The sequence below is a fragment of the Rhinolophus sinicus genome, linkage group LG02, assembly GCF_036562045.2.
Source record: "Rhinolophus sinicus isolate RSC01 linkage group LG02, ASM3656204v1, whole genome shotgun sequence".
Taxonomy (NCBI): domain Eukaryota; kingdom Metazoa; phylum Chordata; class Mammalia; order Chiroptera; family Rhinolophidae; genus Rhinolophus; species Rhinolophus sinicus.
In genome coordinates this window covers 173950318-173978221 of record NC_133752.1, presented here as the reverse complement: position 1 = coordinate 173978221, position 27904 = coordinate 173950318, and the positions used below count along the sequence as shown (strand labels likewise).

The 27904-nt window shown below is 42.6% G+C and overlaps 1 protein-coding gene across 4 annotated transcripts in view; it reads left to right on the top strand.

Annotated features, from left to right (window-relative positions):
- The window catches only part of ETV6 (ETS variant transcription factor 6), a 219982-nt gene that overhangs the window by 145160 nt on the left and 46918 nt on the right, over positions 1-27904 (top strand). The window lies entirely within an intron of this gene.

The following is a 27904-nucleotide window of genomic DNA, read 5'->3' as shown; positions in this document are numbered from 1 at the left end:
TAGGAATTCCTTTTAGAACTTGAGGAACCAGTTATTTGACCTACATTTTTTTGTACCTTGGCACATTCTTCTAAAGTGATAGCAATATACATTTTTCTCTTTGATACTCTGCAGCTCCCTTCCCCAGTGGTCATCAGCGATATGCCCACTCATAAATCAGGGAAAGGATCAGGAAAGAGAAACATAAACTTCACTTGAAAAAGAATACCTATAAAGCATTTCTAGAATTTTCAATATAAGTCACTTTCTTGTCAGCAAAGTTAATTGTTCTCAAACATTTGATAACAAGGATGGCATACCTAGTTCCATGCAAAATCTCAGTTATATGACAGATGCAAGGCAAATGGAATTGGTCCCCACAAACTATTGTGTCATAGGTTAGCACCAGCTTTACCATGAATTTTATATTTTTCTCTACAATTCCAGCCACACCACCTCCACCCATCCACTGCTCATTGCCCCCATAGGATACAATAAGAATAAAAAAATACCTGACAAGGCATACTAGAAAGCTACACTGAAGAGGATTATAGCAGGCGTAAAGTACTAAGAGAAAACAATAGAGGAGCGTAGGGTACCTAGGAAAAATAAAGGAGCACTTGGAAGAGGAAGGATAGTAGAGAAATGTGACTTCAGGGAATTCATTGATAGCTGGATGACCTATTTAAAAATGACAGCGAGTGAGTGAAAGAGAAGCTATAGGTAAAGGGATGCTGGAATGTGCAATAGTCAACAGGAGGAAGGAAAGGAGGGCGAAAAGTACCGCAGGATGAGAAGGAAAAATACGAAATGAATATAGGAAAGAAACTGAAGTGATGTGAAGGAAAAGGGAGAAAGAAAGTTGTAAGTGGGGAGGAATAAAAATAAACAAGTAAAAGAGGAATTGAGTTTCCGCTGTGTTCAACCATAGCTATAGAAGAAGCATATAATCAACAATTTTCTGTTCTCGTGAAAAGGAGAATGAGATGGATAATCCAAAATAATGGGTCATTTCCAAATCATTCGTATGTTTTGACTTAGGGTATGTTTTTTATAATTAAGTTAAACTATATAAAGGTATTTTTGTTGTTTTAATTTTTTTTAATAACACAGAGAAGCCACAGAAACAGGGTTGATTAAGTAGAACCAGCTCTTTATGCCTAGTTTAGTTCCTTTCTTAATACTCCTTTGGGCTGGGAGGGATCCATGTCTGCAGATGTCCCTTAGGCTACTTGTATAGTTAGGCCAGATCCCCTCCTCGCTCTCCATAAGTCCTAATCTCAGCGATTGCTTGGAAACTGGGAGGAAATAGAGCATTTCACTGAAAACCTTCTGTGAGCTGACCCTGAGCGTGGGTAGTGAACCCCAACCCCCTTTTCTCCTGATTCTTTCTGGACTATGATGTTCCAGAGCCAGAATCCACAGAGGGGTTAAAAGCGATAAAATAGCCCCATGTCTCCTGTAGAAAATTCATGAATGTAAACCGATTGAAGAAAAACACTTCTTCAGAAAGAACACAGAAGCCTAGCAATTTAAGTGCCTTTTCCAAGACCTAGAAAGAGCTGGGCATGACTTCAGTCTGGAGGGTGCTCTGGTGAGTGTCTGTGCCTTTATGAGGGTTGTGAAACTCACAACTGCATCTGTGTGCCGCGATCCCGGGTGCTCAATGTCACAGAGTATGGGGAAAAGTGTAAATATGAATTAGTGTGAGAGAAGCCACACTAAAACAAAACTACCTATTGTGTCTTGAGGTTCTAGTCGGCAAGATCGAACATAAAACTTGTACGATAATCACCGTTGGCAAGATCTGCACATCAGGTTTTCCTCTCTGCTTCTGATTACGAATAATCTGGAAAGCTGGGTTGGGTTCATCTTTAAAAACAACAGACACCTTCTGGGAGATTTGAAATTATTCTTTTTCCTTTGCTGCTGCTTTTAAAGATTTATTTCAGGACTCTTGGGGTTAGAAGGACGTTCCAGGTCTTCTAGTCTCCCCTGGCCGGTACTGGCGTTCCACCTGTGGCACCACTGAGTGGTGACCCTCCACTTTCTGCTTGGACACTTCGGTGGAGGGGACCTTACTGTCTCCTAGGCAGTCTTGCCATTTTTAAACAAGACCAATTGTCAGACAGTTCTGTAAATTCTTAGATGCATGACATTTAGTAAAACAAAGCCTCATACCACTTGCGTAGTGGTGGTACAGCAAATAATTGGTCCTCTGTGTGTCTTCTTCTCCAACTCTGATCATTGCCCGGATATTGCTTATTACAGGACCTTAATCTCAACCACGCTGTCTGCCTTTACCTTGTGTTCCAGGGGTATCTAGAATATGGGACTCATTTAGAATCTAACTGAAAGTGAGAAATGCTCTGTTTCCATCAATACAAAGCTTGTCAATCGATAGGAAAAGGAAAGGCAGTTTAGCAAAGGCTGGTGATACTTCCAAGAAGTGGTGTCTTTTGGAACATCCGATGGTGACCCTGCCACTGGAGTTATCTGCTTATCTGTCTGGTTTCAGAGTTTCCAGAAAAGACTTGCTGCCTTCAGAATACTTCCTGGCCCTTCCTTTGGTGCCTAGATTTCTACCCTTAGCACTTTACTCCTCAAGCATGGGTTTTTGTTTTGTTTTGTTTTTTTCATAAAACAAAACAAAACAAACCCATAGACCAGGGAGATGGTTCATTAAGCTCTGGGTGGACATTTCACTTAAGCATTAATCATTTTTAGATCCCTTCCTGGAAGCGTGTTTTAATGGGGTGAAGGGGGTGGGGGGAACAAGGATGTGTAGATCACTAGGGCACAGGTTTCAGGGGAAAGTATGGGTAAGGAGGGAAAAAGAAAAAGAAAAGTAACATTTCTGAGCGCCTGCTGAGGAGCCAGCACTTTCACACGTACAGTTTTCACAACAATCCCTGTTGAGTTGAGATCTACTTTTTACAGATGAGTGAATAGGAGACGAAGTGTCCTGCCCGGGTCATATGCTAGTCTGGGAGAGCACTGGGATTTAACCCAGAGCTGCCTAAACCAAAGCCTGAGCTCTTATTATTCTGTGATGCCGTCCTCGAAGGGGAAAAGACAAAGAACTGGAAAGCTGAAATGGAATTTGCCTACTGCAGAATTTTGCTTAAGACCAGCCCTGTCTAAAAGCAACACTTGGAAATCATATGCATGTGGCAGTAAAAATGTCCTAACGCTAACTAAGTTTAAGTCTTGCCTTTATCTCACATTTATATAACACTATAAAATATTGTACTTGTAATGAGGCATTTGTTTATAAGGAAGCTTTCTCCACTTGAGCAGAATACTTTTTATTTTCTTATTTCTTATTATGGATATTTCCCCTTTGGGGGGAAATGGACTGTGTTCACACTCTTCGCGTGAATCTTGCACAAATCTTGCGTTATTACCAGAAGGCTGGTGAAGGTCAACTCTGAGGGCCATTGCACCTCGAATTCCTTGGAGTATTTTGGCTGTATGCTGTTACACTAGATCTCAGGAAGCAGACTGCTGATTTTCTGCACAGGTCCCCTTAGGGAATGATATGGGAATAATTCTCAGGTATCCCCCCACATTAGTCATGGCAACCAATGCAGCAAAGTCCCTTTAACTCCCTTCCTATCACCAATACTCATTCTCTCATATATATTTAATGCTTGTCAAGGATTATTTCCTACCTCTCACTTTGACACTTTTGGGAGAGCATTGGGGGTACACAGCCTTTGGGTGAATTTCCCAGTTTTCCTGAAACAGGCCACCATCAAGTAGACTTTGGGAGAGGATCTAGTGGGAGGCAGGTCTGTTTCCGCCCCCCACTCAGTATTCTTTTGCAGCAACCACAAAACTATGCGTTCTCTATTAAGTACACATTCTAGGACTCTAACAAAAGGCTTCTGTGAGCCTGGAAGCAGCCAAGGGAGGCCGTTCAACGTGAGGGACGGAAGATTTAAAGGGTTTCATTTCTTCCTTGCTGAGGACTGTATTGTGTTTGAATGCAGTTTGGAATCTGCTTCCCCACCACAAGGGGAAATAGAAATCTGCCCTAAAGCTGCACAGGGACCCTGGCGGGTCTTTATCCTCATAGCTTAGTGATTTCCTGCCACCCAAGCAAGCTGCGGGGTTCCCCTACATGCAGGAGGCTCCAGGAAGCCCGGCAGGTAGACTGTGGGGATGGGGCTCTGAGTTCACCAGTGTGACCAGCATCCCTTTGCTGAGCAGCACCTCAGCCAGGCCCCCAGCCTCCAGCCAGAGCTCACAACTGCAGCTAACCTGCCTTCTGGCGTGTAGGTTTCATTGTTTTAGAAGAGATACAGGAAGTCAGAATTTTTCATCCTTCCCAACTGGGGAGAATTGAATTCTAAAGAGAAAGTAACTAGCACTGAAAAGAATGTCCCCTCCCCTCTGCAGCACACCCTGAGGGCACACCGTCCTGCCATCTTGCATTTGACAGAAACCTGCTTTCCTGCCGAATAGTACCAGGCACTGGGAACCATGGGTTTGGCTGTGCTGCCTTTGGCTGTGCTGCCAAGCTCTTGCTTTTTCAGTAGCAGAGTTAATGTGGCCATGACTCAGAATTATGGGACCCCAGATGCTAAGAAAGTGAACTAACTTCTTTTGGGCTCACAGCGGACTCGTAGTCAACAGAATAGGTTTCATGTTCTAATGAAACAGCGTAGAAACTCAGTCCTTGGTGGCTAAGTGGTATGTGGTGTGATTCTGATTCTCTCCCTCTCTATTCCTCTTCTTCCCTCTCTCCTTCATTACCTCCTTTCTTTTCTTTTCTTTTCTTTTCTTTTTTCTTTTCTTTTCTTTTCTTTCCTTTTCTTCCCTTCTCCTTCCTTCTTTCCTTCCTTCCTTCCTTCCTTCCTTCCTTCCTTCCTTCCTTCCTTCCTTCCCTCCTTCCCTCCTTCCCTCCTTCCCTCCTTCCCTCCTTCCCTCCCCCTCCTTCCCTTCCTCTCTCTCTCTCTCTCTCTCTCTCTCTCTCCCCCCCCCCCCCATCAGAGCTGAGAACTGTAATTCCAGCCCAAATTCCTTTAAGCAAAGGGTCCTTCTAAATATGACCTTGAAAAGATTTCTTGTGATAGGCTCATCCACAGTTGCATTTTGTTCCTGGGATTTAGGAAACACTGGAGAAATCTTCCACTTCATTTAGAGAGAGCCTGTATAGTTAGTGGATAGGACCTCAGGTAACCGCATTCACACAATAATGCGAAGAACTCCACCTGCAAAATAAAAACTTGGTAATGAATAACAACTTACAATTATAGAGCATTTTTCTTCTGAGGAATACGACGCACTTCCTTGTAAATTCTGCCCTATTCTCACCGAGCATGAATTACTTCCTAGAAATGATTTAGGCTCTTGGAAAATGCATTGATTCTTTTAACCATCGTGATTCCAGTTACAGTAAAACCCCTATTATCTGATTTTCTGTGAATCTGTAAAGCTATTATTAACTGGCACATTATATATTTCACCAGTACAATGACAGCTGATGTTTATAATGATGACCTTGGATTTCTGAAAGATCCTGAATTACCCACTCAGGAATCAAACAAAGATTAAATTGGATTCAATAGAGTTTTTTAATGTTGTGTCTATTTTATTATATTCAAATCCTTTTTAGAGAAGTCCAAGTATATATCCACTACAATTTTCCAGGGTAGCACCAATTTAAAATATTTTTTCTTAGAATTATAAACCAAACCTTGTAAAAAAATAATTTCAATATTTGGGTCTAAACTACAGATGATTAAATCTCAAACCTGATGGAAACAAAATTTTTTTTTGGGGAGGGCTGGTGTAGCAGATAGGAAATATCCTAAATACGATCACCAAAGTGTGGGACAGATCACCCCAAAACACTCCCCACTGTTCCTCTTTCAGGTCTTAGCCCATCTCTACGTATGTTTCTGGGTTTGACACCATCATTCAGAGGCAGACAACAGTTTAGCATTCACATCGTGTGGCTGAGATCGATGGCTCTCCTCCTTGAGCTCTGCAGCTCTCTCTCAGGCTTTGTGAGATGTGCTTGGTATCATTTTCCTTGAAGGAAACCTTATATAGAAAACTAAATGCAATACACAATGAGGAGACTTTGACCAAGACATTAGAATTCTACAAGCATCTAGGCAAGGGGTTAGGACAAAACCCACCCAGGGGAAGAGATGCCAGCAGAATGCCCCTCCCCCACTGCCTCTGCTTTGCATCACACTTTTCCCTGGGAAGCCTGACGCACGCTGCCTTCAGGGTAGCAGGGTCCAGGGGCAAGGACCTCAGTGCTGCTTCTGCAGGTTAAGCTCAGAAAGCTGAGAGCTGGAGCCCAACAAGAGAAGGAAACAAGACAGAAAAGGGTGTGCTCTGCTCCTGTGTGCTCTACCACACACTTAGCTGAAGAAGTCAGAGCTTTCCATGAATAGGGTATCTACTTATCAATCATTGGTGCCGTATAGTGGTGTTGAAGATCCTCTCTATCCATGGCTTCATTTGATCTCATGACAGCCCTGTGGTATGGGCTTGATAGAAATTGTTACTCCCACATCACAGATGAAAAAACAGGCTCAAAGACCATGAGTGCCTTAGGTAAGTTCTCTCCAAACAGGGCAGGTGACTAAAGCACAGGGTTTCTAATTCCTTATCCATGATTCCCTGATGGAATAGGTCACCCTTTAGGTGACTGGTCCCCCATGGCCCTATTGTAAGCAGGTAGATGGGGATGAAGCGGACCTGACAGGATGCTGACCCACAAGACCACCTTTACTTTTAGAGTTCAGTTAGATGAACCCTGGAATGAGAGCCAGAAGACCTCAATTCTAATCCTGGCCCTGCCTCTAAGTAGTTAAGCAACTTTGAGCAAGCCAATTAGCCTCCTTCCCTTCTGGTTGCTTAGCTGGAAATAAGAATAGGACGGTCTACACCGCTGACCCACCTGGCTATTCTGAAGGCCAAATAAAGTGTTTGAAAGCCCTGTGTTGCCAGATATAAGGTCACATCCCTATTTCTCATGATTTGGCTCAGAGGGGAAGGACATCCAGGTGACACAGCAAATAAGTTCATTTGGTGGGGGGCAGAGAACAGTATGCTGATTATAGTAGAAGTGCCTGGAATCTGCGATCATAGAGTTTGAAACTCAAAAATGATGCAAAAGTTCCATTACGGTTTCTACTGTGTGTGTGTGTGTGTGTGTGTGTGTGTGTGTGCGCATGCACTATTTGTCACCTCTGAGGATGATGTGTCCAGTCCTTTCTGGGTGGTAGGTTATAAAAGGACTTCACAAAGAAGGTGACCCTTGAGGAATCTTAGTATATTTTGAAGTGTGCATATTTTACCTGGCAGAAAACAAATAGCCCATCCCAGGCAGAGGGGGTAGCCTGTGCACAGACCAGAGAACACAGTGCCTCTAGGAATTGCAAGCATGTCCGTGTGCCTGGAGCGGGGTCAGCCAGACGGCGACATGACAAGTTAGGCAGGAACTTAGGTGGCCTAGGAAGCTTCTGAAAATGTTTAAGCAAAGCACTAACACAGTCAGCTTTATGTTTTAAAAAGATTACCGCCTCAAACCTGGTGCTCAGCTACCTGACCTTTTTGTTTTTATTGGATACAAGAAAGATCTGAAGATCTACAAAGACTAATGAGCAGAGAATCAGAAGTTGTCCTGCCCCCTGCACCTCCCTCCATGTGCCTGCTGTCAGCCATCTTTCTCTGTCTAAGCTGAAGGATGGTGGGACACACAGAGCTGGGAGCTGACTAAGAAAGGGTGGGAAGTAGTTGGCTGTAGGGTCTACACTACTGTTGACAATTTGATAGCACTAAGTCACTCAAATTAAACTGTCTCCTGCTTTTCCTTTGATATTTCAATGTAGCAAATGGAAAGTTTGACCAGACGCCAACTACTTTCCATCTTTCCATTGGACTCACAGCCCACTTAGAATTCAGACGTTCGAAGTCCTAAGCCAGCGCGAGCATGTGCTATTCCCGTCCTTAGGGTGGGTGGAGGGGCTACACTCTTCAGCCTTTACACCCATCTGGTGATGTGCTGTGACACAGGGGGCCTGAGGGACCTGAACTTTGGAGTCAGAAAGATTGGGCTGTGCGTGTTGGTTCATCGGTTATTTAACCCCTCTGCCCATGTCTGCATTTTCTCATCTGGAAAATGGGAACAGTAATCTCCACTTGCCATTGCTTTTGTGAGGACCAAACAGGTAGTATTGTCAAAGTTCCAGGTATATAGTAAAATCTCAATTTATGTTTTTCCTTCAAATACCAGAAGTTAATATTCTTTCAGTAATTATTCTCTTAGAAGCAAACAAGAGAGACCCAGTGTGTGTGATGCTCCTACCTCTGCTCTACTGTATTATGGATTTGAAGAAATAGGAATTAATGATGAAGTATATCAGAAAGGAAACTGTCTCTAAGATGCCAAGCAAGGGAAACTTAGGAAGGAAGAGCCAATAAATAAATCAAGTGATTAGGGGTCAAAATGTTCTGTACGCCAGCCTAATACAACTCCAAGGACTAATTTCAACTGATGACCCCAATACCTACTCAACCAATAATACGTATGCTTTTTGAGCCAGAAAGGTACCACTTATAATGTATATTCAATTTTAATACACAAATCACTATTACTTGTCAAAAAGTCTTCTTGCTCACTTCATGGCTGCAAACAGTACACGTTGGCCTGCCACCATGCCAAGTCAAGTTCGTGAACACTACCAGGGTGGGTTCCATGGTGGGGCACCAAATCAAACACAAATGGACTTGCATGTGGGGCTTATTACCTAGTAATAAGGGAAAAGGCTTAAGCATGGGTAAATCACACAGCTGCTGGAAATTCTATATACGGTTTCAGAGTCCTCTGGAAGCAAAAAGATAGGCGAAAAGAAGGCTTCATGGAAAGTATGACTTTAGTTCCAGGCCTTAAAGGAGGGATGAGTTTCAGAAGGCAAAGATGGAGGGAAAGTGTAGGACAATCGGAAGTGGCAAGCCGGTGAGCAAAGGCACTCTGGGGAGTGCCCAGATCGGGGCAGGTATAGGGAGTGTCATGTAGAAAGTCTTGGGGATCCAAGGGGAGACAGGTCAGGGTGTTGAATGCCTCCTTAAAAGAGTGATTTTACTATGTGTGCTTTTGGTGTGGAACCTTGAAAGTTACTAATCAAAGGAGCAGTGGGAATGGCTCTTAAGGAGGATTTCTCTGGGAACGCTATATATTCTCAGTGAATAGTTTTTTGTGGTTTTTATACCAATTACAATGTGGAGCTTGGTATCTCTGAGCCTACAGTCTGCATTTCCAGAAGAGAGTTGGTCGATTTTTGCTTTGTTCACTATACATCCCTCAGCTGGACACGGCTCTTCAAGCCTTAGAGTCTCTAGTCAGTGCTCTTCTAGTCCCTGCAGCTGTTAACTGCAGTCAGGAGCCATGTTTTCCAACCTATCATCCCACCCCTTGCTCCTTCACAGGCGTCCCTCAGCATTCCTCGCCCCCTCAGCTTATCTGCATTGTTGCCCAGGCTCACTGCTCCCTCCAGTCACAATGCAAGAGGCCTTCACTGCACTGCATACGGGACCCTTTCCCTGAGCTCGGGCTCCTCTACCCCGTCTCCCCAGCTGGTTATCTTCTCTCTTCTCTACACTCAGCTTCTTTCTCATTTGCATTCAGTTCCTTCCGTCTTAAACCTGCCTAGATTCTCCGTCACTCTTCACTGCCACCCCATCTCTTTTTTCCTCCACAGCCAAGTAGTTCAGAGTTATCCACTCAAACTCCTCATTTCCTCACCTTCCATTAGTGACTCAGCCCATTGTGACCTGGTTTCTACCCCTGTCACACCTCTGTTCCGACTAGAATCACCAGATGCTCAATCCAGTGGACATGCTTCCCTCCTCCTTATCTTGACTGCAGCACAGGATGTGTCCAGCTACTTCCTGAGACTCACTCTGCCCTGGCTTGCACCATAGCACCCTTCCCTAGCATGTCGACGGCTGCCTCATCATCCTTCAAGGATATACCTTTTGGGAATGGCTTGGTTCTTAAATGTTTTCTTTAAATCCCATCTATTCCAGTGGCTTCAACACTTACCAGTATGATGGTGACTCCCAAATATCTTTTGTATCTAGCCTAGATCTTTCTCTTCAGTATCAGAGGCATGTGTACAGATGCCTACTGGGCCTCTTCACCTAGCTGGTCCCACCCTCACTTCATTAAACAGAACTGAATGGATTTTCTCCTGTGCAGCCCGCTGTGGGCTGGGATAGATGGACACCACCATTAGTTGCAGGGATCGGAAGCCTGGATTTTGTTACTGACTGCTTCCTCCACATTAAGTTAATCCCCAAGTTTCATCCACTCTACCTCTAATATCTTGAGCCCATCCTTTCCCTGTTCCTTCTGCTTTCGTCCAGGCTAACAGTATCTGTCATCTCCATTTCTACGTCAGCCTTCTAACTGGTCTCGTGCCAGTCTTGCCCTGTGCTAATTATTCCTCCACTCTGCAGCTGGAGTGATCCTTCAAAAACAACATCTGATTGTGTTACTCCCTTGTTTAAAATCCTTCAGTGACTCCAAGTAGCCTTAATATAAAGTCTGAACTCCTTTAGTACAGCAGACAAGGCCCTTCATAACAATGGCTGACATTTACCAAGTGCTTAATCTGTGCCAGGCACTGTTCTAAGTGATAACACACGCCTCCACACACCGAACGCTCACAAGTCCCTGATGGAGCCCCTGTTACTATCCCAGTTTTACAGTTGAGGAAACCAAAGCACAGAAGGTAAGTACCTTGCCTAAGATCCCACAGCTAGTAAGTTAGGGAGCCAAGCTTCAAACTCAGGAAGGCTGGCTCTACGGCCACACTCTTAGCCACTATGTTACACTGTCTCTCCTTCACAGGGCTTAGCTTCTCATTCATTCAAAACTATTTTTTGAATACCTGAAATGTGCCAGAGACTTCGTGAAGCATTGGGATATAGTAATAATCAAAACAGTTCCTTCACTGCTAACTTAGATTCTTGTAACTAATTACAGTAAAGACCAAATATATTTAGTCAGGAATCTACCTGTGCAGCCATAGCAAAGACTGTTTGAAAGCCTCTTATTCAGAGACTTGATGTCAAGATAAAATAACTTTAATGATAGTAATAGTTGTTTCACTGAGATTTCCAGATTATAATATTTCATTTGAAAATTTTTTTAATGGGCATATCTTTTGTTCCTCTGAACACCGAATGAATGAATGAATGAATGAATGAATAACAGGAGGTTAGGAAAACAAAAATCTGTGTACATTCTAGTGAAGAAAATGAATAATAAACAAGATAAATAGTAAAATATATATAAAGGGAAAAAAATAAAGCAGGAAAGAAGTTAAGGAGGAGCCAAAGAACAGATTTGTAGTTTTATATGGAAAGTCTAGGGAAGACTTAAAGGAAGTGAGGGTATCTGGGAGAACAATACTCCAGCTAAAGAAGCAGCAAGTACAAAGGCCCTGAGGTAGGAATGTGCCTGGTATGTTTGAGGAACAGCAAAGAGATCAGTATGGCTGGAGCAGAATGAGGACGGGGAAGAATGGAAAGGGATGAGTGCAGATGGGGTCAGATCAAACAGAGCCCAAAAGGTCATTTTAAGGGCTTTGACATTAGCTCTGAGTGAGATGGGAGGCCACTGGAAGATTTTGAGCAGAGGAGTGACAAGTTTTAAATGGATCCCTCTGGCAGGTATGTTGAGAATAGACTGTAAGGGAACGAAAGTGGAAACTGGGAGACCCGTTAGGGACCAATAACAATAATCCAGGTGAGAGATGATGGTGGCTGGGACTAGAGCAACAGAGGTGAAGAAAGTGGTCAGATTCTGGATACATTTTGAAGGCAGAACCAAGGCATTTGCTGATGGATTAGATGACTGTAAGGTGTGGGTCCTTGGCAACTGGAGCTGGCATTCTCTGAGAAGGGAGAGATCGGGAACGGCAGATTTGGGCAGGTGATAGAAGGACAGTTTGGGGCATAAATTATGTCTAACATGCCTATTAAGCATCAGAATGGAGCTGCTCTATCACTTCTCCTTATTTAAACCCATGCTCATATGCATTTCATTTTTGTCCTTCTGAACTACTTCAGGTTTCCCAAACTGGTTTTGCCTTTGTATCTGCTTTTCCCTCTGTCAAGAAAGCTGTCACCCCATCCTTCAGAAAGTCTTCCCTGGTCCTGCACTAATACATGGACTTGTCAATCTCTCTTTATGTTCCTTTCTTCCCTCCCTGACTTTAAAATCTGTACGTCATTCACCTTGACGCACCCTGCACCTCATACAAGGTGCAATACATAATGGGCACCTAATCAGTTAGATGGGTGGGTGAGTGGGTGGATGGAAAGCTGGACAGTTGAGCTCTCAGCACTGTTTAGACCAAACCGTGTTCTGATGGGAATGATGGGAATTCCCCTGGAACATTGCCAGGTGACATGATCACCCCAGACTGAAAATGAAAGAAACAGCAGATGTCAGGAAATTTCTGTGTTAATCCTGACATGAGTGTTAGAACACTCCAGCACAGGTCCCCCTTTCCCGCACACTCTCCCCACCTTCCTGCCCCAGTTCTGGCTCCTGGTCTTGTTAATCTCTAGCATCAGTGAGCATACACCCTCTACTTTACACGTCCAGGTCTGTAGGGGAAATTTTGTTATAAAACCGGAAGAGTGTTTAACCTAATGTAGTGCTGCAAGCTTGCTTTCCTCGGGCCTCCGGGTCTGCCAAAACGATCAGGCCTCATTATTTAGGAAGCTGCCTCAGCCAGGCATTACTAATTTGGGCATTTACTAATTCGGATGCCTATTCAGGCAAATGAGCAATGAATGCAAAATGCTTTTGTCAGTGAATTGTAAGTGAAGAGAAGAGAGAGGGGTGAAGTAAAGGGAAGGTGAGAGAATGTTTGAGTTTTGCCTCATTTCCAGAAAGGACAGTCATTGCTTCCTGGAAGCTGCACTTGGCAACAGGCATGGGGAATGGGAAAGATTTATTCCCCTTTGCCAAGGCTCAATAATTCAGCTTGAGTATTTCAAATCGATACATTTCTTGCAAAGTTTCCAAGGGCTGCATTAAAAAAGCCATTTTTTAAAATTATCATGTGGGAGCATCCTCTGAGGAGACTGGCATGTGAGGATGAGTTGGGCCTTCCAAACACACAAAACTCTAATGAGAAAGGAGGCTCTTAAAAGCAGGAAAGCCGAGTGAGAGCTAGTGCTAGCAAGACCTGTCGCACTTGCAGAGCCTCTGGTGTTGCATGGCCTGTTGCTCTCTGGGGCTCTTTCTGAGGCGAGCAGCGGCCTGGCTCCTCCTCGGCTGACGTGGGAAATCGGTGACTAATACAAAACTCCATATTTCTTTGAGCTTCACTTTGTCACTGAGCATGAGATAGACTCACTTGGGGAGATCTCCGTGATCTGGGATTACTGAGCTGTCTAGCCTACTCAAATTTTCTAGCCTACTGAGTCACTCAAATTTTTGTGAATTTAAAAAAACTTTGCAGTTCTGACTTCCGACATGCTTGACTTTTGGGGATAGGAGGTGTAGAAAGAGGTTGAGTGTCTTTATTGTTGCCATCATTGCTGTTGTTTTAGTCTCCACCAGAAACTCCTTCCATTTGGAAGTTTTATCTTCACTAGAATAGTTCCTTGGTTCTTTAAATAAGAGAAGCCAGGTATTCCCTCCCTTGAGGTCCGATGCCCATTGAAGATCGCAGTTATTTTATCACCTGTCTTCCCTCTGGGTGCTGTCTCTATGCCTCGTTACTCTTTGGTGTGGTCAGAGACCCCTTGGATTCATTATCACGCCTGTTTTCTCTTACTGCCGCAAAACTGAGCAATAGTTCGCCAAGAGACGCAAGAAGATTGGTACTCTTTTTATGAGACACCATAGAGATGCTGTCCTTGCAAATATGTAATATTCTGGGACAGTCTGGGAAGATGGCACGGGCAGCAGCATCATTTTTAATCTCTTAGAACCCCCAGGTAAGAGCAGAGCACCTCAATAGCAAAACTGAAATCCCAGGGAAATGATATTATAAGACTAGGTGACAATATAGCCCCCAAGATACAATGGGGGTTTTGATGGACATCAGAACAGGAAAAGCCCCAAACAGCCAAAAGGTATTCAGTGGAAAACATGGAGTGTCTGTTTGAGAGGAGCAGCTGAAAGTGGAAATCTTTTTGCAAATTCCATGAGCAGTGAGTACAAGTGATCTCCAGCAAGGTTGAAAGGGTCTGGAGATCTTTAGTCTCTGAACTCTGGAACTAAGCAGCCAGGTCCTCCTTCTCCTTCAAGGGCAACCCTACGCTGAGAACCTGCCAGGAGTGGAATCATATTGAACAGGATAAGACCAATAGAGACTTAGGAAAAAGGTCCCCAAAAGGGAGCAGAATCAGGAAATTTCAGCAACCAAGCAACCATATATTTGAATACCCCATGAATACAGTAGAAGAACTTTGCAAAGTGAGAACCACGCCATGTTCTAGAAGTTCAGGAAAATGATTTTCACGGAAAACAAGCAATAGAAAAGCAGTGAGGTCCAATCCCGTACAAGGCTTTTATAAGACAAATAAAAATAAGGAGCAGAATAGCATTCCTAAAGAAAGCATGCCAAAACAACATGGTTTTGGAACCGTTCAGGACTATAACCTATTTCCTAATGAGCTAAAAGACATGAAGAAAATCATATAAAACATGGGGAAAAAACATAAATCAGAATTAGGAAAACTTAGGAAGGAGATGAGAGAACTCAGGAAAGGATGAAAAATGAAAGCAATGAAGCGTACACCAGTAAGAATCCAAGATGCATATATACAAAAGGTAATTTTTAAGAGAAACAGAAGGTGAAAGCTAGAACATTTTAAAACTGAAAAAAAAAAAAAATACGTTGTGGGGAGGACAAAGAGGGTAAAGGAGATCAAATATATGGTGACAGAAGAAGACTAGACTTTGGCCGGTAAGGACACAATAGAGCATACAGATATCGTGTTACATAGTTGCATACCTGAAATTTATATAATGTTTTTAACCAATGTTACCCCAATACATTTAATTTTTAAAAAATGAGATTAAAGAATTCAAGAGGAAGTGACAAATATTGAAGAGAGGCCAAGGAATTTCAATATGTGGATAACAGGAGTCTTTGAAGAAGGAAACCAAAGCAAGCTTGTGTCTTCATGACTCTAGTCTCTGCCTCTGCCTTCACGGGACCTTCTCCTCATCTGTGTCTCTCCTCTGTGTTCTCTCATAAGGACACTTGTCATTAGATTTAGGGCCCATCCAAATAATCCAGGACGATCTCATCTCAAGATCCTTAACTTAATTTCATCTGCAAAGACCTTTTCTCACAGGTTCCGGGGGTAAATGATATGGACATACTTTTTGAGGGGTCGGGGGGAAGGGAGCGGGGATACCATACAACCTTCTATAGTCACTGAGCTAATAGAGGACAGAAACGGGATTTGAATTTTGTTTTATAATGAAGTAGCTAAAGGAAAATCTTAACATTTCCAGCAAATTAGCTATTCTTGCCAAGAAAAAAAAAAAAAGTAGATAGCATGCTTTTATAAATAGCAGGAGAGTAGGAGGCCAGGCTGCAGAGCACCTGGAGACCCTCACCTGGTTCACTCTCTGCCCAGCCTCCGGGAAGCATTTATACACTTTGTGAATGAACATTACTTGTGCCACCAACAATGTGCCACTTATTCTGTTCATCTTTTCCTCAGACTCTCAAGTCAAAGTTAAAAAACAGACATAGTCTCTCTGCAGAACTCAAAACAATCACATCTATATGATAGTAGAACTCATACTTTAATGCAGAACTAAAAGCTCCTTTGAAGAGTCATAAACCATAAACAGCTACAGGCAAAAATGAGCAAAGTTTTTTGTTTTTTGTTTTTTTTAACTATTCTGCCTCTGGGCTGCTCGGGACCCCCCACCATCCTTAAAATTTCAGGGTCCTCTCACTCATTCCTCTGAATCACCATCTGACTACCTAACAAAGCTAGAGTGTGAACCGATTCTATTGATTTGGCATGTTCCCTTTACTAGCGTCCCCTTCCACAGATGTCTTCATGCCTTCATCCAAAGGAGGGAATACTATAAACCTTTAGACAGGATGACAAAGACAAAGAGAAAGATATTGTGTGACAAGGGAGAGTCACTAGGTGCCCCTTTGGCCACTGAGCTGGTCCAGCCACTCCATCTCCCAGCGTCTACAATCTCAGACCAGCCTAGGGCCAGTGGTAAAGCACAAAACAGCCTCCAGTTGCATGTCTGCTGTCCTGGAAGGGGGCATGGGGTTCTGTTTTGTTTTTTAATTTTTCTGATTCCAAGTGACCATCTTAAACCCCGAAACCAGGAGATTAATAATCTTCACAACTCTGAAATCAGGGAATATAACTGGTGAGAAAAAAATGACGTTTTTTAATGGGTAAATCTACGAAAGCCATTTCCCTGTGAATATTCTCAGTAAAGAAGGAACAAGGGGCTGAGGAATGGAGAGCCGTCTGTGACACACACACGTACATGCACGCGCTCACGCACAGATGCAACACAATTATCTTTAAATAGAAGTCGCTTCTCCAAGTTTGATTTTTTTGTTTGTTTGTTTGTTTCATGAGGCATCTGCACCGCTGGTAAAATGATTTCATCCTGCCTGTGTTGCTAGAGTCAGTCTGCCCCCTCGTAATGCTGAATCAGCATCGCCCAGGCGGCCACAGAAAGGCGCCCGAAGGGCCTTTGAAAACACCAGGAATCACTCTCCAAAGAGTCCGGGAAGAGGAGAAGGAAGGGCGAGGGGCTTGTGGAGTTCTCCTTAAAAGGCATTTTCCAGAAAAGCATTGCTGTATGAGTTAGGTTGCTTGAACTCGTGGCCAAAGCTGCCTTGCAGGCCCCGCATGTCTTTTCTGAGGTCTGCCGAGTTAACATTGTAAACACTTATCTCAAGTCTCCTTGACTTGGCCCCTCCCCACTGTGCACACACACCCTCCACCCCAAGCCTCTCCTGTTCACCTCACAGGAGTCAGTGATAATGGGGACTGTCTCCATCCTGAGAAAAGGCAGCCTGCTTTTCCAAGTGTCCTTGGAATAAAGAGAACCCTGGAGGGAAGGGACCAGGCGCAGCTGAACCACACAAAGGAAAGCCTCTCCAATGCCAGTGACTGGGCGGACTGGGCCCCGTCCAGAATGAGAATGAGTTCTACTCTCGTTGCATTTTGCAAAGGAATGTTCTGTAGGCTGTGGTGGGCGCGAGAGATGATCCTGTGTGGTGTAAAGGAGCAAGAGGGGAGAGAAACAATATTCATTCTTCTTGACTCAGACACCCATAGGAGATGATCTAAGTTTTGTGGATCACGCCAGACCAACAAAATCTGGATGTTTTCTGTATACCATCTATTTCCACTCAGGATTAAAAAAACCTTCTTGCTCACTCCATCTATCTGAAGAACATTTCGACTCTTAATATCTATTTTCCTACATTTTTTCCTTCTTAAAAATGGGCTTCTTCGTGTGCATAAATGTCAGCAAACTTGAAAATAAAATGTATCTTTCTGCCCTGCAGTATGGGAAATTCAGCCCTTAATTGCCTCTTTCCTTTAAAAAAATTTGTCTTTCAATAGAATTTCTTCTTGCTCAGCCCAGTTTCCTCCCTGCTCATAAATTAAGATAATTTGCAGTGATTAACCTTCACTAGTATGAATAAAAACTTGCAATATGTTAGCAATGATTTTTAAACTACCTGAAGAAGGGACATTCCACATTGAAGGTAAGGTGTGTGCATTTCATAAGGAAATGACCCCCAGAGTCAGCTTTCATCATTTTATTGCCCCCCACACACACACACACACACTTCAGAGTGAAAGGAGGACACCCTTCCTGACTCTCTCTCTTCCTCCCCCAAATATCAGGAGAGATGTATGTGTTTCTCTTCTCAAATCTAATTTGGTTGTTGCATTATATCGCTAGTATATATTATGAGACCCATTTGCATACATGAGGCTAAAAAATTCTAAGCTGATTCTCCAGGGGTCTATAGATAAACTTGAGCTAGTTCATAAACTTTGAAATTGCAGGCAAATATTGGTGTGCATGTGCCTGTGCATTTCGAAAGAGGGTCAGTAGCTTTCACTGCGTTCTCACAGGGATCCTCCAAACCTTAAGAAGTACTGCTCTCATCTGTCGCCCTCCTGTCACCTGTCTTGTCACTATCACTTTAGTTAAAATATTGATATTTTGTTCATCATTAGTTACATTTATTTTGGTTTTTAAAGAATGCATATGCCTCTTGTTATTTTTTATGATTGCTGAGTGTTTTGGCACAACCTTAAATTTTGCCCCTGAGGTGAGTGCCACACTTGCCTCACTCTTATCCCAGATCTGAGTGAGCTCCTAGTCTGAAATTCCTTCCTCCAGCGTCTCACCTGCTCCAGTCCTTTCGCTATACTTCCTTCTGAGCCATTTTCCCCATTTGTACACTGATGATACCTGCCCCTCCTCCAAGCCTTGTATTATTAGCCTCATAGCTCCTACAGGAGCCGTCACACAGCTTACAGAGTCATGTTCTTGTAAGTGAGCTGCAGAAAGTATTTCAGTCCCCTGGAAACACATGACAAGTGCAACTAATCTGCTATCCAGTCTCTGTCCTACCCAACTCCCCAAATTTCACGGAGTGTTTCCTGTGTACCAGGCACGGTGCAAAGTCTTTAGGTGGATTATCTCATTTCATACTTAAATTTGCTCTTGGAGGTAAGTATTCTTCTTGGCCCCATCTTACTGCTGGGGAAACTGAGGTTCAGAGATGTAACTTACTCAAGGCCGCTGTAGATGGCAGGAACAGTATTTGAACTCAAGACTGTCTGAGTTCAAAACCCAGGTTTATCTAAAATACTACATGCCTCTCACCATGTTGGGCTTGCTACTCAAAAGCAGAAATTAGAAGGAATCATAAGTCATGTTTGTGAGGGTGAGTGGCAGGCCCCAGGCAAGTTTTACTGTCAACAGGTTTGCTGATAATAACCCGTTTGTGGATAAAACTGAGTGAAAGCCAGAAAAATCCACAAAATGAAGTTTGTAAGAAAAACATTATTTGAGGGAATTAAATAGGACATTGAATCTTAACATGAACATATAGTATTCTTCCTCTTGGGGTTTTAGCCAAAAGACATGAGTATAACCTTCCAACGTCCACTTGGAAACTGAGTGCTGAGATACAGGGTAACCTTGGGGACAAAAATAGGAAATGTTTTGGAACTTCCAATTCCCTGGTAACAGAATTTGTGTGTTGAAAGCAGTTTTGATCAAATAGCACATCCAAAGTTCGAGGCAGACCCAGAGGAATGAGAATGCTGGAGCTTTTGGGAGTGCATCCAAGACCAGTATGTCCAAACCAGTGTGGGAGTCTGAAGGACATGACCTGGCCAGTGGGAAGGGAAAGGAGTCAGAAAATTCCCCTGGAAAGTGCTCTGGAAAGCAGCTTGAAGGGCTCTGATGATACTTTGTTGTATTGCGGAGAGTTTCTTTATTCTAGCGTAAATCCTGCTCTGCAAGCCCTTTGCAGCGGTCAGAAGGGGCTCTCTGGGCACTGCTCAGAGTTCTGGCGCTACAGCTAAACCTGAGCTGCCATAAGAAGTTTCTGGCTTATTGTTCCTGAATCCCTTGCAGTTTTACAGTGGGTGTTAGAGTGGAAAGGGCTTTTATATCTATTATTGCCGTTTATCCCCAGGATGTTCGCTAGACTGATACAGGAGAGCTCGAGCTGGAGTTGTGGTCCTAGGCCCAGTGTGACCTTTGGAAAGTCCCTCAACCTCTTTGAGCTTCAGGTTTCTTCAGCAGACACAGTAGTGCTCCTCACAGAACAGTTGCTGGAATAACGTGGGTGTAGAAGCATCTGATAATGGTGAAGAGCCGCAAAGATCGGAAGTGTCCTACTTGATGAGAATGGGGTCAGGTGGGATACGGCTGGCAGTCGCAGGCTGCAGAGCTGGCCCAGAGGTAGATTAGTAAGTAGTCCTGGGGATCTTTGGCTGTACAGTCTGGCATTACTGGGTGTGCCAAACATGGTGTGAGCCTCACTGAGCAATCCCCTTCTGCTACATGCATGTGCATTGTAACTCTTAACACATGTACCTAACAGCAATTTTATTTCTCAGGAGGTAGAAGAAGCAACGAGGGGTGGTGCTAATTTGGACTCGAGTCTGACAAATAAGGAGGATTTGGTTGGCAACGTAGAAATGATGGGAACTTTTGATGAGAATGAAAACATCATCTTAGAATTAGGAGAGGGAAATGAAAGGCCTGATTAGATGTGCTCTTTAGAAAGCAAATTTTAAAAATTTAGAGAAAAAGTACCTATGGCCCCGTGACCTGAAATGTTAAAACACAAATCAAAAGAGTCAGGGTGCTTTTGAAAATGAAATTCTGACTTATCAATTGCACATGACACTTACTGGAATAAGAAGGAAGAAAGATACCCAGAGAATCTGATGAGGCTGTATTGGGGACATTCTCTGATGAGCTCAATCTTTAAATAGATTTTTTAAAATATAGAAGTAACACATGCTTAATATAGAGAATTGGAAGATAAAAATGAAAAGGTAACACTAAATATCACCTATAATTCTGTTGAGTGACAGTTGCTATTAATAGTTTCATGTTTTATTTTAATATTTTTTGTGCATTGGGATTATAATATATATGTACACATGCTATTTGGTGGTTTTCACATGAATAGATACTCTTTATAGATATTGTTATTGGTTGCATAATTTTCTATCAGAGATGTCGTCCATGTTTACTTAACTATTCCCTTACTGATGTTCCGAATTTCCCACTATTAAAAATAACACTGAAATGGACAGTTTTGTGCATGAACGATTTCTCTGTATCCTAAATTATTTCTTTAAGGTAGATTCTCAGAAGTTAACATTTACAGGGCTCTTAAACTATCACCAAGTTGTTTGCCAGGAAGATCATGCCAATTTGTCTTCCCACTGTTTTACATACCAATTTAATGAGCTCAAATTTTAAAAAGATGTATATAGTGGATGACAGAGCAACTTACTGAAAAGAAAAAATAAAAGATTTTTAGATCGAGAATGTGAAAGTGATCTTAGAACGATAGAAGACGTTTAAGAAAACAAAAGCCACGGGTATTGGGGGGCAGTATAAGAATAAGCATGGTATCAGCATGCGTATTGGGTTGGATGCAGTGACGTTCACCGATGGTAAAAAGAAAACTGTTCAACTTCTCTCTTCACTCTCTTCCATCAAGGAGGGTGATCGTCAGACTGAAACAGGTAGTGCAAACATTGACATAAGGGAGTTGAAGCCCAAGATGGGCGAATTTATTGTAAAAGCGAATCTAAGTTGTTCTAAATAAATTCAAGGCCCTTGGCCCAGACAAATGACATCCCAAAATAGAGAACTTACAAGGGTAAAAGATAGGCCACTGACAGTGATCCCTAAGGGTTATGGGAAAAGGAAGAGGCACTAAATGAAATAATATGAGCCGCTCTTTACCTGATATTCACAATAGTGAAGGAAAAAAAGGGTATATGTACAGATTAAAAACAGCTACCCTGATATAACTTTCAGGTGACGTTCAGGACAGATTTTAATACATATGTGTTAGACATTTAGGGAAAAGTTATCCCTTAGGAACCAACCCCCCTTTCCCCTTCTCTTCCTCTTCAATAAGGTTGCTGTAAATTTTGTAGTTACTGAATTTCTGGGCATCAGGAAAACAGTTCATTGAACTTCGGATGGTACCTTTCTGGCTGACCTTGGAAAAAGTAATGCAAATGCCAAAGTATTTAGATGGATTGGTCATTGAGCACCTGTACCCAAAAGGAGCCAATAACTTGATTAGTACCCATCTGAAAGGAGGTGGCTGGTGTGTCACCAGGGTGCTCCCATCTCAGCCCTCACCTAATCAGCACGTTGTCAGTAACCTGTTGAGGTGACAGATGCGTATCAAAGCTACAGATGACATGAAACTACAAAGTATACATGATACTAGAAATAGATCTAAATCTAGAGGGACTGGAATAATGGTGAAAAATAACAAGGTGACATCTAATGTTGATTAACATACATGCTTACAGTTGGGTTCCAAACACCAGCTATATATGTACAAGGTGGGGTGATTGCAAAAATGATAATGGTAATAACAGTAGCAGAAAAACAATAGCTAATATTTATTAAATGCTTGCTCTGTGACAGATACTGTCTGTCCTATGTGGTTATATATCATCTTATTCTATATTAGCTTTATGTCATCTGCAGATTTGATGAGCTTGTTTTCTGTGATTCACTAGTACTTCCAGTGAAGGTTGAAAGTTGTCTCCATTTTCCAGTGGAGACAAGTAAGACACAAAGAGGTTAGGTAACTTGTCCAAGGTCACACAGTTGGGAAATAGAGTTTCCATGCTAGTGCTCAGCGCCTACATTTTTCAACACTGTGGAGATTCACACAATCACTAAAACTTTTCTCTCTCACTTTTTTAAATCATGAATTTAATTGATATCCTGCCAAAATACCAAATAAGCTTAGACAGAGAAATAAGTGGTTAATAATATGGGCGTTGGGCCAAATCAGCTGCGTTCCCATGTTGGCTCTTCCATTTCCTGGCTGTATGACTTTGGCCAAGTCCCTTAACTTCCCTGTGCTCCAGTTTTCTCCTCTGTAAATGGGGATGGTGATTGTTTATCATACAGGATTGCTGTGGGTACTCAGTGCATTCTGTACAAAAAGCATTTAGAACAGTGCCTCCCAGTAAATGCTTGTGTTTGCTGTTATTATTAGGCTCCTGGAGAAGCAACACAGTGGGGTGTTAAGAATTGGAACCAGACCAGTTGGGTTTTCAATCCTAGCACCACCATTTCCATCTTAGCACCACCATTTCCATCTGTTGTGGGCTGCAGTTTTCTCCTTTATAAAATGAGAATAATAATCGTTGTAGTGAAGATTCAGTGTAAGTGTTCAATAATTGTTAGCTATTACTGTCGATAGAAGTATATTGTCCAGAGAAAGAAAGGTTTTAGTACTGCTTCTGGTACTCCATTTAGGAATGGGATCCAAACAGGATCACTAAAGGAGGCAGGCAAGTTGGTGAGGATCTAAAAACTACAAAACAGAACTTATATTTGGACCAGTTAAGAACATTTAATCCAAAGGCACGGTGGTGAAGCAAGGAAGTGATAACTTTCCTTGCTTATGTCAAGGGTTGTAGAATTGTTTTGTGTCATCAAATCAAGTTATGAGACAACGTGAGATGTTGAAAAGAGTCAGGGAACCTGGGGCAGCTTGATTGTGGTTCAATCCCTTAACTTCTCCCATGTCAGTTTCCTAATGAGTAAGATGGGGTGGGGGTTGAACTGGATCGTCGCTAAGGTGCCTTCTGTCTTTTATGGTTCTATCCTCCTAAGCCATAGAATCTGTAGCAAATTCCTGTTTATACAGAAAGTTTAGGATAAAGGGTGTTTTTGATGAATGTATACCATAGCAAAAGAGCTTGAACTGAGGATTGTTCAAACCAGTAAAATCATCTAATAACTCTGAGGCCCCTAATTCCTCCTGTGATAAACTGAAGTGACAATACGGCTGATTTCACAGGGCTTGTGTGAGAATTCCTTGTCAAGACGTCATGTTCATTATTGCCATAGCCAGGTTATAACTTTTCTAAAAATTAGAATATAATAAAACATGCTTAAGCACGACACTCTATTTTGAAGTAACCTAATCTGTTTTCCATGATTCAGGAGATCATGAAGACGTTACAAAATCTCAGGGTCATTGTCGTGAGCGTGGTGTAGTTCTGCAGGAGAAAGGTCTTGGCTTGCTTGTATTCTTTGTGTTGTAGGTTTCAAGTTAAATGGGAGCATATTGACTGTATTAAACCCGGGAGGAAATAGAGCTCACATGCTCTAAGCCCCTCATTTTACAGATGAAATCACTGAGCCGGGAAAACTGAGTGGCCTGCCCAGAATCCAAGGTTAATTCATGGCAGATCTGGGAGTAAAATCCAGGCTCCCAACTCACAACATGCTTTTTCATCGTTAGTTTAAACATAACTAAGAAAGTCTAAAATGAGGCTGAGAATATACCGATGAACATAGCTGCACCTTTGAACATCGAATCAAAGAAATATTAGAAGGAAGTTGAAGGGCCAGGGGATGAATGACACACCCGTCAATGGACAGGTATGGCACCTTGAACTTGACTTGACCCACTTGGGAAACAAAGTGCAGTGGAATTCTTAGTTATTTTCTTAATCATAGCAGTTCATTTCTTCTGCGCAAAATTCACTTCAAGTGTGCTGTGAAATTAATTGGCATTAAACATGCTGGTCTTAGTATGGCTCTCACAGGCTTGTGTATGCAGGAAGTACCATAACATAGGTGCAAAATAAAGGTCTCTCTCTTTTTTCACTTTTTACCCATGGTCATTAACAGCAACGTAGCTTTGTTCTTCAGCGTTGTTGAGTTGAAGTTGCAAGAGATGATTGTAAAACAAGTGCTACGTGTCTCCCTCGTCTTGCCCATGTGGCTTCTATTACCTCAGTAGCTGTGAGCCATGTGAGGTTTCAGGACCAGTGCCTTTGAGCAGTGAGCAAGTAGCTGGGGAAGGCAGCACTTTATTCCTGGATGGGGTAAAGGCAGAGTTCCACTGCCACCTCCTTCCTCTTCCCATGTAAAAATCTATTTCTCCAGGGATCTACAGATTTTTTTCTCTCTATTTTTAGTCTATTGATAGCTTGAGAAAGCATCCAAGGATCAAAGTCTTGGGTGGGGAGGACTCAGTTCACTCACTCTTGTCTGAATCCCTAATAGTGAACAAAAATCCATCAGAATCTGAACCTAGCTGGGAAATGCATGAGTAAACTGTGGGGAATACGAGCACAGACTCTGAAACCAGACTGCCTGGGTTCAGATCTCAGCTTCTCTTGTCACTATGGCCATATGACCGTGGGTAAGTCCCTTGAATACTTTGGGCCTTGGTTCCCTCATCTGAAACCCTGTCTCATAGGGTTGCTATGAGCATACAATTAAATGAACTAATATGTATAAAGTGCTTAGAATAGTGCTAGGTGATACAAGGGCTTCATAAATGACTACTGAGTAAATTAAATAGTCCTGATTAGACCAGAGTTGCCTCTGGGTCCAAGGTTGTATTCCATTAATTAGAGGCTGTAATACCCAGGCCTTAGGGCCCTTGGTTTGAGGAAAGGGGGCTTCTTTTTCCTCTATTAAAATTGCAAAGCGCATCCAATACCACACCCTTTTTATTCCATTGAACTAAAAAGGCCATGGCAGAGGGACTTGGCTTTGAACACCAAAGTTTTTCAAGCTGCTTCCCAACTCATTGACTATGTCTGCCATTTCTCTTTAGGCTAATGGAAGAGCAGTGACTGATACATTTATTGACTGGCCTCAAGCAGGTAGCTTGCTCTATCGGGGTCACTTTTGTAAAACTGCTAGGATTGCCATGGTATTCCCTGGACTGACTGTAAGTCCCTGGGTCCCTTTTGCACACAAGCCCAGAGCATTCACTCGGGTACCTGGTGAGGGGGTTTCCGTGTGGTGGCTGTACTTGCTGCAGGGGTTGGGCTGTGGGAGAGATTAATGGGAAGTGAAAAGAGAAACTGTTGTTCTTAACCGGCAGGCCTGTTTGGAGTGTGTGACTCTTGTATTTAGGGAAAAGATTACTCATGACTATTTTCTTCCGTAGAATATAAAGAACCTCAAATTACTACTTGCGTCCCCCACCCCCTTCGCACCCGCCTCCCTCTGTTTCGGTGTGTCCTCTGTAGAAACTTCAGCATTTTACTCTCGTTTCCCCTCCCCCGCGGGATTCAGTTCTGTATTTGCTTTGACACTCGAACCTCCAGTAAGGCTCCCCCATACTTTTTTCCTGTTTCTGACAGAGCGTCTTCTGCTCTGTGGTCCTCTTACCACCAGACACTCACCTAGGCCAATCTTGACTGGAACTTCACATTTGTCCCCACATGATTGGCTGTACTCAGACTCCTGGTGTGCAGGAGAGGAAGGCAAAAGTCCCTAGTAACAAATCACTATGTCGTTCCTGTTTAAAGATGACACTAATAGGAAGTAAACTTGAAGGTTCTTTACCAGTTAAAAAGTTGAGATTTTGCTGAGCCATCCTCACGCCCACTCCCACCTCACTGTGATTTCAGATACACGGTTTCAAGGTCATTGCAAAGAGTTGGGGTGCCCCCTGTAGCCAACGACCATTTTTAATAGGCATTGCTTCTTAGCCCAGTCAAGAATCAAAAACGAAACCTTAAATTTTTGAATGGCTGTTTTATTCTAAAGATCATAGAGCAGTAACATACTACACATTATTATTTTATAATGTCACTCTTTCCATGTGAAAAAACAAACAAACAAAAAAACTTAAAAACCAAGGGAAAAACTCTTAAATGCTCATCTGTGGTTATTCCAATGCCCATAGTTCTTTATTGGTGCCCTACACCCACATGGACCAATTTCAAAAGGACCTCCACAGAGTTCAAGGAAGCCAGCTACCATTCTTCAAAACTAGACTTTGCAAAGGCGCCACCTGGAAGACAGAACCAAAGTCTTGCCTGGAGGCCCTGGACCTTCTCCAGGAGATCTGAGCCATTGTTCCAGGTCCATCAAGGAGGACGAGCAGCCTATCCAAGTAGATCAGACAGTTCTTTGTAAGGCCTGATTTAAAGATGAAAGGTGATTCTTTCCAGGATCTAACTGAAGGTCACTTTCATAGCACACTCATGGAGTCTCCTTAGCAAGTTTAAGTAACTAAATAGAGAGACTGAAGCTCCTCTTAGCAAACACTGATTCCATTGTGTTTGAACTATTAATTCACACAATACGATTTTAGAGAATGAAACTCTGTTGAGCATCCAGCTGCTTCTAACCCATCAGTTCTCAAACAGTTTGGTCTCAGGACTCCTTTTGAATCTTAAAAATTATTGAAGACCCCAAAGAGCTTTGCTCATATAGGTTATATCTATCTGTAGAAAATATATCTATCATGTTAGAAAATAAAACTGAGAATTTAAAAAAAATGTTTGTTACTGAAAAATAAGCCAAGCATATATTGACATAAATATATATTTATGAATATATTTTCCAAAAAAAAAAAGGAGTGACAAGAGTGGCATTATTTTACATTTTTGTAAGTCGCTTTAATGCCTAGCTTCATCGAAGATGGTAGATTCTCGTATCTGCTGCAATATCACATGTTGTGTAGCCTCTTGAAAATTCCACTATATACTCACAAAACAATGAGAGTGAAAAAAGGCAAATAACCGCTTCATATTGTTGAGAAAAGAGTTTTGACTTCCTAGATACCCAGAAAAGGTCTTAGGAACCCTGAGAGGGCCCCAGATCACACTTTGAGACTCACTGTTCTAAACCACTTGAATGGTATCTAAGAGTTTTCATAACAGCAAACTAAAATAAAAATGTGGACTCCCAGTCAGCCTTCCAGACAGAGATGCAACCTGAGCCACCCTCTCAGCCTGAGCTGCAGCCCTCCTTTTGACCCACTTCTGCTCCTACTCAGCGTCCAAGGACCACCCCCACCCAGAAGTTCTCACATCACCAAGTAGAACAAAAAGGCAAAAGACCTTTTATCCTTACCTTGCCCTCTTATTCCCAGAGACTAGCCTGATAGTTTCCCAGAGGCTGAATGACTTGCTCTTCCTGGAAGAAGTTTCAGGGAACACTTCATTATTTGGCAGCCCTGGAAGGTCAAGCCTAGCTCTGGAACATTCTCACTTCAAAAGATCGCTAGGCTACAATCAGCTCTAAATGTAAGATCCCCTCCAAAGTGTGTTGACATTTGTCATGACTTCACGCCCCCTTGGGTGCATCAGGCCACTGTAGAGCAGCACGTTTAGGGCAAAT